At 40.2% G+C, this 12245-nt stretch overlaps 1 protein-coding gene and 1 long non-coding RNA gene across 3 annotated transcripts in view; one reads left to right on the top strand and one right to left on the bottom strand.

Moving 5' to 3' along the window:
- Positions 1 to 1304: 1304 nt before the first annotated feature.
- On the bottom strand, positions 1305 to 7384 carry LOC120787911. Its single transcript, XR_005707129.1, has 4 exons — positions 7282 to 7384; positions 5645 to 5713; positions 4541 to 4660; positions 1305 to 3798 (listed from the first exon to the last, which is right to left on the bottom strand). It is a non-coding gene; the product is annotated as an uncharacterized LOC120787911 (long non-coding RNA).
- Positions 6591 to 12245, top strand: part of dagla (diacylglycerol lipase, alpha) — a 40294-nt gene continuing 34639 nt past the window's right edge. Inside the window, exon 1 of one of the 2 annotated variants that reach the window (XM_040123337.1) lies at positions 6591 to 7547. The gene's annotated coding sequence lies outside the window, so the exon portion shown is untranslated. The remainder of the gene's footprint in view (positions 7548 to 12245) is intronic. The other variant, XM_040123370.1, reaches the window with a different exon arrangement.

The following is a 12245-nucleotide window of genomic DNA, read 5'->3' as shown; positions in this document are numbered from 1 at the left end:
CGCCCTGATTCACTTGCCTTTTGTTGCACCTGTTACGGCTTATTTCTTTATGATTTTTTTAAATTTTTATTATTCTTATGATGACCTCAACAAACTCAAAACATAGTTTACACAGCATCCAACTGAATAGCAGTCTAATCAGCCATCATCTATACAGGTAGAGCAAAGTAGAGCTGAGCAATAAGGGCAGACCAGTATAGATATTGATCATTGAGAGTAAAACTAACCAAAATATAATACACATTGGCCCATCTTTTTTTCTTTAGATAAACATGTAAATATTTTTAGTAAGTATCCTTTAAATGTGTTTATTGAGAGTGATTAAAGACATGTACTGACTGCTGCAAGATATTTTACAGTTGAACCATAAACTTTGTTGACAAAGATAATTAAATACGTTTTGTCACACCCTTAGTATAAGTATACTCAAACTACATTGTTTCAGTACTCATGAAAATGAAAGATTTAATTTTACAGTGGGTATTTCTCAGGTGATTATACATACTTATGTTGCTGTTGTCAATGGCAAAGCCTTTATCTCCAAATCGTTTGCCTTTAAACATTTTTTTTTCAAACCCTCAAATTTTGAGTATCGTGTTTTGTTTTGTTTTTTGGGGGTTTTTTTTGTTTGTTTATTTTTGTTCATGTAACTCCAAAGCTTATAGAATCCACTAAGGGCCATCCTACTGTAGTAAAATTTTAAACAGAAAGGAAACTGACAAAATCTACAAATTTTAAAGACTGTCAAATAGCAGCAGCAATATAACATTGCTCTGTATTTCAAAATTGGAAATGTAGATTGGAATGAATAGCATACATAAATCACAGAATACAAAAAATTAAACGAAGATTTAGTAAGATAGCCTAAGGATTAAGACATGTACTGACTGCTGCAAGATATTTTACAGTTGAACCATAAACTTTGTTGACAAAGATAATTAAATACGTTTTGTCACACCCTTAGTATAAGTATACTCAAACTACATTGTTTCAGTACTCATGAACATGAAAGATTTAATTTTACAGTGGGTATTTCTCAGGTGATTATACATACTTATGTTGCTGTTGTCAATGGCAAAGCCTTTATCTCCAAATCGTTTGCCTTTAAACATTTTTTTTCAAACCCTCAAATTTTGAGTATCGTGTTTTGTTATGTTTTTTGGGGGGTTTTTTGTTTGTTTATTTTTGTTCATGTAACTCCAAAGCTTATAGAATCCACTAAGGGCCATCCTACTGTAGTAAAATTTTAAACAGAAAGGAAACTGACAAAATCTACAAATTTTAAAGACTGTCAAATAGCAGCAGCAATATAACATTGCTCTGTATTTCAAAATTGGAAATGTAGATTGGAATGAATAGCATACATAAATCACAGAATACAAAAAATTAAACGAAGATTTAGTAAGATAGCCTAAGGATTAAGACATGTATCCTTATTACTATATTGTCTGACACTGTAAATTAATTACCCAAGCTCAAATGAGTGATCAGTTTAACTTAACTGAGAGTAATTTCACCTCTAGTTAATGCATAGAGCGGAAGCTCTATCTGCAATTATGATCACTAATTCTGAGTAACTTTGAATAAAGAGTGCACTTGTTATCAAAGAAATACTCACTTTGGCTGGTTCACTGCCTTTAATAAAGGTTAGATTACAACCTCTTTCCTTTTTTACATTTAGGAGGTTGGGGGCAGAGGGGAGTGTGCATAAGGAAGGTATGTTAGAAATATATCAAAAATATAGCATAACCATCATTATCATCATTACAGTCACCATGAAAAACATCATCATTACCATCATCATCATCTGTAACGTCACCGTCATTGCCAGCACTACCATCATACATCATAATCACCAACAATATTATTACATCATCATTTATGTAATTTAACTTGCTACAGCACATGTGCTAAATAATTAGTCCTATCTGAATTATTGCATTTATACGCTGTTGAATTTATGAAAATAGGATTTTTATTTTTTTTGGTACACTGTATTGTACAATGTAAGGTGAAGTTTGTTTTTGTGTTGGCATACTATCTTTTGGATGTGTCTGGGGTGTTGACTGTGGCGAATGTGGTATGTTCGTACAATATATGTGGTCAGTAATGTGTTCATACATACCCTTACAACTAAAATCAAGTAATGGTGTGTGTGACAGAACTGTTTCGTTGCTATCTACTTATGCAACAGGGACATCCCCATGAGCTTTACATGTGAGTGGACAATGTTGTGTACAGCTGTACAGGCGAGTGTATGCAGCAACAAAATTGTGACTGCTTGACAATTTTTTTTCATTTGAGTAAACTATACAACAGTAGTTCGTCTGCACTTCACTTTCATTGTATTAGCAACCTAAGATGCTCTCATTACGTTATAGTTGTACTTTGTTATTAATGAGGTTTTGAAAACATGATTTTTTTTTTTTTCCCTATAGCCACGTACGGGGAGCACAGTGAAAACAGAAACAACTACCATGTTTTAGCAGCAGGTTTTAAACATGATACTGCAACACTAATGACTAATGGCTAAGTATCTACTGTAAGATGTAAACAGGTTGAACCAGCACGACTGTGGCTACTGTGTAAGACATGAAAGGTTATTGATTTCTGACATCATTTGACAGTAAAATAAAACTCTCTTATTTTACAGCAAGAAGTAACATCACTACTCTTCTTTGCCTCATAATGTATTTGTTTTATCTCCAACAATCATATACATCCCCTTCCTAAACCACTACATACTTATATTTCCTATCTCTGAAAAAGTCGATTCTTTAAATTGCACTGTTCCGTTCTCTATTTGACATTTTTTGGATATGCAGGGACACAGTGTCTCTCTCCCAGTACTCTGAAGAAAGAGAAACTTAATCCTTTCAATTAGGCACTGATTTAGCCAAAGTGTGAAATACATCACGATGCATATTCCCAGGTGTTTTCAGGTCTGCTCTTTCTCTCTGTCCTTTTGAAAAGTAAAATACAACCTAGGACAATTCTGAGAGCCATTATTAATATCTATAAGCTTCAACATTATGAATATAGTTTTTCATGATCTTGTAGCAAAGTGAACCAGCTCATTTCTGGTGCAAGAATGTACAAATATTGCAAGATTATGTCAATATTTGTGCAAACTAGCTTAAACAAGATAAAGCAGTTGAATAAGATACCTTTAGAGAGTTTTGGCTTTTAAACTCGGTACTACAGTGTGAGGTTATTTTTTTTAAGAAACAGATTATTACAGTTCAGATGCAGTTTTGAAGCAACTTCATGCATATGCTATGTGTAATTATGATCCATATACAACTTTGATCAAAACTTGAATGGTTTGATTTACTACAAGTGAAAGCAGGCCAAAAAAACCAAAACAATGTAATTTGCACAGTGGCTCCCCATCCCCCATCTGTACCATGGTAGTCTGTGAACCAATCAGCAATGACGCTCTAATTTCTCCTCGCCAGTAGCAACACTCCCAGCAAGATGGCTCCTGCAGCAATAACAACACCACCAATGAAAAAGGGTTTCAGGTGTTCCAGAGAGTCTGTACCAGAGGCCGCAGCCTCGTCACCTGCCGCTGCAGCTTCCACTTCTGCTGCTCCATCCTCGGAGGGAGGATGCTCAGGCTCAGGAGCTGCAGGTGCAGGGTCAGCCTTGCGTGGGGCTGCGGGCTCCTTCTTCTCTACTTTAGATGCTGCCTTGGGCGCTGGAGCCCCAGACTTGGCCTTGGCTTCCATGGACTTGGGGACAGAGGTGTGGTCTTCTCAGGAGGAGTCTTTATAAGGTCAGCTCTGTGCTGCTTCACTGAGGAAAAACAGCAAACCGACACAGCCAGATTATCCCTCTAAATTAGGCTCAGACATCATGTTATCTGCTCTGTTGAGTGTATAGACACTGTCATATGAGAGAGCCCTTCATATTCATGTATTCACTGTACAGCAGTAAAGCAGTCATGTGGCAGTGAGGCCTTAAATGTGACCTTGGAAAAAGATGACATTGATGGGAACACTCCGATGCTCAGAAGGACAGGGAATTGTGGATTTTGGTCACGGCTGCAGTGACATAATCTTCCACTGAGGACATAATGTTACAGCATCTTCCTGTGTAAAGCATTTTCATCGGACTATCTTTTAGTTTTGTAATGGAGGAAGGGAGAATGGTACTGCAGCTGCAGAGCCTACTCATATTCAAAGACAGAATCTTTAGTTCTTTGACCCGGACAAGAACCTAATACAGATGCAATAACACAAAGATTTAATCTCTTCCCCTGTCTTGCTCTCTGTTCTCCCACTTTAAAACTGCATTCGTCATATGTGCTGTAAATGGAGGACAAGATGGAGGAGAGAAATAAGGACAACAGTGACTGCCATAGAGGAAATCAGTGAATTCAAAATGAGGAAAAAGAAGGAAGAGGAATAAATACTGCTGTAATTAAATGAACGCATCATAGAAGTTTACAGAATGTAGGCTGGACACATCTTTATAAAAATTCTTACTTTTAAATCCTACAGTGATGTTAATGAGAGCAAATATGGACATTACATACCTCTCCAACAGCTCTGTAGAGATTATAAGAATAACAGATGGAGGACGAACCACAGAAGTCTCTGGAAGTCAGAATGTCCTCAGTGTAAGAAAATGAGAGATAGCGGAGAGATGGAGGACACTGAAAACAGGAGGGAGGAGAATGAGAGGGAGAGGAGGAGAGACTGGGATGTACCATCTGGTCCTCAAAGTAGGGGTAGTCTATCCTTTGATTACATCCTGGGTAATCCTTGGAGTCTTTGTTTTTTTTTGTTTTTTTAAATAATTCGTAATCCTTTTTAAAAAAATGATGGCTCTAGTAAGGGATATCTCAACGAGGCAAAGCCTTGTTTTTAATTATCTCTACAATTATCAAATATAATACAAGTTACACATAGGGTCTTGTTAAAAGTAATGGGAGTAAGTATTTGGAAAATTACATTTTTACTGCTTTGGCTCAAGCACATTTGATTTCACATTAAACAATTCCTCAGGTTAACGTGCCGACTGTCACCTTTGGGTGTGTTTGAGAGTGTTGTTGACAGTCTCAGTAGGAACCATAACCCTTTTTATACATAGTCCAAAAAATTTCTGTCAGAGCAGGAGCAGAATGACTGAATGACTCAGATCATTCACTGTTCATCGATGGATGTAAACACACATTTATATGATACAGTCTGTACTGTACAGATAATAATTCCAATGATTACTTATTCATTAATTTAGTTAATTTTTAGGGCTAATAGTTACAATATCTTGAAAACATATACATAGACTTTGGGGTAATCGCAACCGTTGCTTTCTCTCTCTCTCTCTCTCACAATCCATCCATTCCTTTTCTATACCTGCTTATCCTGTGAAAGCTTGAACCTATCCAACATATACTGAGCCAGAGCTCTCTTTAACCTACCGGGTAAAAAATGTCAGAGGGGCATTACCATTGATTGACAACAACAAATCGGAGGGCCCTCACACAGGCTTAGCCAGTACTAAGAGAGGTCCAAAATGCAGTACAAGAACAAACCGTAGTTATGGAATCGTTAGGGGAGAATTAAACTGGTACAAAGGCACTTTAACTTTTTCTGTATTTTACGCAACCAACACATACCCCAGTGACACTACTCACCATCATTATTTGTGTATTCCCACAAGATGGTTGGACACTTCATCCATCCTGCATCAGGTTTGTCCCTGCCTATGCAAATGAGCGAGATATGTTACATTGCAAATATGCAGGGCAATATCTGTTTCTCACATTAAAGCCTTTATTCCCCAAGCAATATTTGGTATTTAGTTAACAAAAAGGAATCCACATCAATTACAGGCAGCTTTGAAACAATTTTCAGACACGTGATGTCTGCCAAATAACCCCTGGCCCTGAGGTCAACAGTCTTGGCAGCAGGCTATATGAAAGAGGGAAGTCCCTGCGACTGGATTAGGCCAAATGTTCTGATGAGGTTTTCTCATTAATTTGATCTGTTTTCAGTAGGTTTTATGGCTCAGCTTCTGCTTATTCGCCCGCATTTTTAACAAATTACAGTGCACCTAGTTTCACGTGTAAATCGTATGGCGTGACGCCGATCAACGCCCAGTATACGTCCATCCAAAGAGGAGCGCAGTATGTCAAGATAGTAATCAGGAAAGTATGGCGTCGTCGGTCAAATACGTACTGGTTTACGTAAACGACACTGCCCAAGCGAGTCAGATATGACCCGACTTTGTCAAAAAGAACTCGAAAAATCAAAACATCGAGCCCCCCTCTCCCTTTTATGCCAATTTCATATCTTCTCTTGATGTATTGAGCTAACTTTGCTGTTTGGGGTTGGGTCATGAAGTAACGCAAAAGAAAATTTGGTATTAACAAAAAAAAGTGCATTGGGTCTCTTATGTGAATTTTTTTGATACCTTTAAATATAGGTGTGCACAAGTTTTGGACAAAATTTTCCTTAAGTCCATGTTTATTTTTAAAAAAGTAGGGGCCCCTTTTTCGTCGCTGTGGTAACCTACGTTGCTTTGGGTAAATACTGAACTGCGCACGCGCGGGGGCACAACCAAGATCAATCAAATAACATTTTTGCCTTTAAGGTAGGCTAATGCTATATTTTATTTAGTACCATTTAACAGCTCCCCCAAACTATGTAATAACTGTACAAAAAGAGGGTCGAAACCCCCCTTTCTGGGTGACTTCACAAAGGGGGAGAGGCAACCTCTTGATAAACATTCCTCTCTTTGAACCTGATTTCTTGATATTCACAAACCACCAGTGGCACCCTTTCTCCGCAGGATCTCCGAAGTGTCTGCGGTCTGCCATTTACAAAAAAAACAGTCAGGTGTGCGTAAGCAAAACCCGATTTGCGCTGCCAAACACGGAAGGGGAATAGCCCATTCGTACGGATTTTTTCCTGCGGGAAAAAAGTCCGAGGGGATGGGCCAGACTCTCTCGAAATGCTACCTCCGTTTAGCTGCTCTTCGCACTGGGATTCGGGAGTTGTCCGGCTGATGGCACACACAAGCTACTGACTACCACGTTAGAGACGAAGGGCTCGTCTTGTTCGGTCAGCACCGAGGTACTGTTATCTCCCATGGAGAGACATCATCATGCCGAGCTCCGACGGAGGGACGTGAAAACGACACACCGTCAGTGAACTGCCACGGCTGACGACGCGCTGCAGTTAAGCGGAGAACCGAGCCGCCACAGTCTCCAGCGGTTTGAAAGGGACCGTGTAATTAATTACGCTCTTCGATGCCATGTGTCAGGTTTACCTGGCACCCGGCAGGTAACCGGGGGAGCTCCGGCTCTTTGACATCCCTGGGTCATCCGCTGTTGTGATGACGTCTGTGCGATTATTGGAATTTTATCGGTGAGACATTTGTGATTTCACCCCCCCCCCACCAAAACCCACCCCCCCAATAAACCCCGAGCCCGTGTCGGGGAGAGAGAGGCTGAAGGCGGGTCGGCAGTCAGAGGGATATGGGAGAGAGAGCGGAACCGATGCAGTGGGTCTTGGCAAGGCATCCTCAAAACACAGGTGAGCAGCAGCTACCGGAAGGGAAGACTGACTAACCTGACTGATAAGATGCCTTCGGCTGTATACACATGTAGGGAGCGAGGGAGGGGGGCAAGGCAGTTCGCTGCGGCTCGGACAGTGTGACCCGTCTTTTTAGCTCATGTTTTAGTGATGGTTGGAGGCACATTTCTTAGGCCACATTTCCATTAGCTAGGCCCCGAAGGATGCCACCTTAAGCAGCTGTCCCGATTAAATACGATTAGACACTACGCTGCCGCCACTGCTGATCGGCTTCTTGGAATCACACGTTAGGTTGCTGTTGCACACCAGAACACCAAGGGCTGCAGCAGCCAACCGTGGTTTCAGTGATTTCTGTTTATTTGTCCGGTATTTTACAGAGAATGTGCGGTATAAAATGTTACCAAAAAAAAAAAAAAGACAAATAGCAGTCACAAGTTACAAGGACACGAAGAGGGGTGACAGGTTCTTCACCTGGCTGGTGTGAACTGGCCAAAGCCCAAACACTTTAACCAAGTAAAATGACAGACCCCAAAACCAGTGTTGCTTTTCTGCCTATTCAGTAGCTAACTGATCCGTCCGCTGGTCTCATCGTGGCTGGAGGGAGACTAACCAGGCTCACACACACATTACATTATCGTATTGTGCATAATCGAGACTCTATGCTTTTGGTTAGGGAGTAGATGACATGCTTCCATTTTTCAACAAGGACCTTGCGCAGCGACAGCAAGGGGAATGTCACACCTGTTTATCATTCACACTGGGAATATTTCACTGATGATCTGGGCCCTCCTTTTTCTCACAACTTCCAGTTGTGGGTACTGTTTTTTTCTCTGTTGTCATTATGTTCATGCTACTCAAAGTGCAAAGGCCTTTGCTATGCATTTTCTTTCAGCACAAATGACCACGGGTGTCTGTTGGAGCGTCGAGCTGTCCCAGCTATGATAAGAAACACTTCAAAGGGTTTTGAAAAATAATAGTATGATGTTCCAGTCTATGGGAGGGATACGATGACTTCAGGGAGGGAGAATGAGGAGAATGTTACCAGATACACATAAAGTGGCACATACTGTAGTACAGACCTGTTGTGATCTTCCGTTTTATGCTGAGGCAACAGATGAGTTAGTATTGAGCAGAAGAGCAGAAGCACTGAGGTGTTTATGGCACACAGATAAGTACTTGACTATATCCCAGCTTTGATGATATACATATGTTATCTTATACTGATTTCTGCACTCTGTCCTTTCTCTCGACTTAAGCCTTAGTGTAGTCACGCCTATTTATACTACATATTTGATTTAATTTAAATTGGAAAAAGGGCTATTCATATACAGCCTTTGTATTGTTGTCCTGCACCTTTCCACCTTAACCCCCCCCTACCATGCATTCATTGATGTAATGTTAAGTGTGGAAACTGTGCCGTACATCAATCATTGGTTAGGCCCACTAAACTGGGTTGTGGTTATATTTTAGGGGTGAGCAAGATTAAAATAAAAAAATTGAATAAACTCAATTTCCTGAGAAGTCAGGTTAAGTTTGATGCAAACGAGGTCAGTCAAGCCAAGCCCAGCTATGCAAACCAGTTTTTACTCATGGTATCTCTGTAGGCATCAACCCAAGGGCCTCCAGTGACTCCTGGTAGTTATGTTTTCTCTTTGTTTCCCCTTCAGTGTGTGCGAGTTTCTCATACATCGCCTGTTCTTGTGACAGAAAACTGGCTCATATAGGCTCATAAAATCTGAACAGTTAACAGACTCATCTGCATTAACACATTTGCTGCGTACCTGATGTGTAGGTGAGCGCTTGTGAGAGAAGAATATTTAATTAGAAAAAAAAAGATGTAAGTTCAAAACAACCAAGTCACTTGTTCTCACTCATTTGGTTGAATGGTGTGTATAATGTTTGTGTGTGTGTGTGTGTGTGTGTGTGTCTGTGTGTGTGCGTGTGTGTGTGTGCGTCTATACATATATGTGTTTACATATATGTGTATGTGTATACTGTATACATATATGTGTCTATGTGTATACATTTATGTGTATACCTATACGTGTATACATATGTACTTATATGTAAATAAGTATGTGTGTGTGTGTGTGTGTGTGTGTGTGTGTGTGTATATATATATATATATATATATATATTAGAGAGAGATATATATTAGAGAGAGATATAGATATAGATACCTGATTGTCTTACAAATAGAGAAGATGTACTAGAGTAGCAATGTGCTGTGCATTTTTCATGCACTTAATTAAACAAACGTGAAACACTTCCCGTTTTGCCTATCAATATTTGTCAAGTGGGTGATAGTAACGGATGGTATTCTATGCGAGTCCGTAAAAAATGTAATGTTCTGCTCTGATGCATCGAGTGTGCTCTGATGAAGACTTTTTTGTCACTACATCAGTCCTGAGGTTGCCACACACACTTGACGGGTGGCCTCACCTCTTCTTCACTAATCACGTTGGATCAAAATGTTCTAACATTTGAAAAACCTTAATTCCATTTCTGAAGTGCATTCCCTTGTTCATACACTATATTTGTGTTGCTTTGCTAACCAAGTAATAGACAGTAAATACCCACTACTGAACTACAAACTACACTGCATGTAAATTTCAACCATGTTTAACCCGAGTTATGTACGTAAGACTCTTCACACATTTGCATGTCAGCATGGAATACGCCAGCTTTTGGCAACATGCACACTGGAGGTTTGTAGAGAATCTATGTAAACAAAGGTGAGTCCAACAAAACACAGGTGAAGAGACTCCAGCTTTCACTTAAGAATCCCAATACATCCTGGATGTATCTGACAGTCACTGCAGTACATTTTGTTTCTGCAGCAAGCCTAGATGTCCTGTGCTGATCCATGGGATGGGAATACTATCTTGCCGCTTTTATTTGTTGAATGAAAAATGTATGTTTTTAAAAATAGCTAGGAATACCTATGTTGAACATTCACAGAACAATGTCTTGAATGTCATGCTGTCTGTACACACAATATGCAAAGATGTAGCTTTCGTGGCAAAGTTGTGAGACCACATGTACGTGTGCGAGTCTGTGTGTTGGGGGTATACTGAAATTCTCATATACAGTACAAAGTTCAGCCAGAATTGCTTTCCAGACAGGACTGAATCATTTCAATGTCATGTGATATTCCCGTGGACATTTGTGTTAAAGGGTTATTCAACTATTGCACAATTAGTTGGTGAACTATCACTAAAGAGAAGCCCTGAGGGCACAGATTCAGATATAAAGTTATTCAGTGACTCCCCTGTCCTGAGGGTAGCTTCTTGTTGTTGTCAGAATCAATAAGAATCAACACCAAAAAAAAAGGAAAAAAATATTTGCTTGGGGAACAGCGAAGGTAGGCTGTGGAGGGCCTGAAATGTGGTGAGGTCAAGGGCATAATTCTGGACAGACAAGACTACTGAGAATGTCTATTGAAAATACAGAGGTTACGCTGGGTTGGCATCATGGCGCGACTGCAGCATAGTCCAAATTCTCTCCATGTCCTCTGCTGTCTGTCATGCATCCATCTGCTCCAGTCTCTCTCCTTTTCTGCCTGGGTCAGTGTTACATTCTGCTCAGATCAAGATTCTCTCCAGCACCGGTCACATCCCTGGCTCTGCTTCTGCTGTCTGTAGTGATACTCTCTCTCCCCATTCTGTCACTCTACAGCAGTATTCTGTCCATCCAAAAGAAACTCACCCTGTCCTATCTCCATCTCACCCTCTGCCTTGCTCATCTTCTGTCTTCCCATCATTATGCTCTCTCCTTCTTCTCCTTCTACCCACACACTCATTCAGTATTCATATTTTAGAGGACATTTATGAGCATGAAACAGAGCGTGCGCATCTGCACCATTTTCGGTGCAGAGGAAACCTACATTTTCTCCTCTAGCCCTCCCCTGTCCCCTTCATCTTCCTTATCTAGCTAATCCAGATTCTGGTTTTGGTTTCGTGTTACTCCTCTTTTTTTAGACTGAAAGCCATGTGCCACTCACTCCTACTCTCCCTCTGCCTCTTTCTCTATCTTTTTCTCCCACTGCCACCCACTCAATCCCTTTCACCTCTTCCCACTCCATTTTCTCTTCCTTCAATTGATGTGATAGTATGTACACTGCAGATTGCATGTGTGTGTTTGTGTGTACATGAATGTTTTTTTTTTTGTTGTTGTTGTTGTTGTTGGGGTGGTAACATATGTGCTCTGCCAACCTGGCTGTGGCTTGGTGCCAAACCATGTACAGATCTGGTCAGATACAGAAAATAACTGCAGCAGTTTTGTGCATGCAGCACACTACTGCAGCCATAGGTTTTTAGCAGTGTGCCAAATGTATTGTGGTACTTTTTAAATTGGCATTTTTCGCGCATACTTGTATTGAACAGTTGCCCATTAATGGCTTCTCTGCAGAATCACATGCTTTCAGTTCTGCAGCTCATAGATTTTGCAATACATGCAAGTCTGCTCAGGAGGGGACACACACAAACACACACCCGCTTTCAAAGCACCTGTCAGATCATCAATAATGTCTCATGGACATGATCATAGAGTGATGCTCTTTTACTTGTGGCTTATTTGGATCACCTACCCCAGGATTCACTACTAAAAAGAGCAAGTCTAAAATTAAAGTGCATGCTATGAGATCTAAATCTTCAAAAGACAGAGGGAAGACCTTACATAAATCAAAGTCTTGTACAT

This window comes from Xiphias gladius, chromosome 1 (assembly GCF_016859285.1).
Source record: "Xiphias gladius isolate SHS-SW01 ecotype Sanya breed wild chromosome 1, ASM1685928v1, whole genome shotgun sequence".
NCBI classification, from domain to species: Eukaryota; Metazoa; Chordata; class Actinopteri; order Istiophoriformes; family Xiphiidae; genus Xiphias; species Xiphias gladius.
The sequence above is the reverse complement of the archived record's forward strand: the minus strand, read 5'-3'. Positions and strand labels throughout refer to the sequence as shown.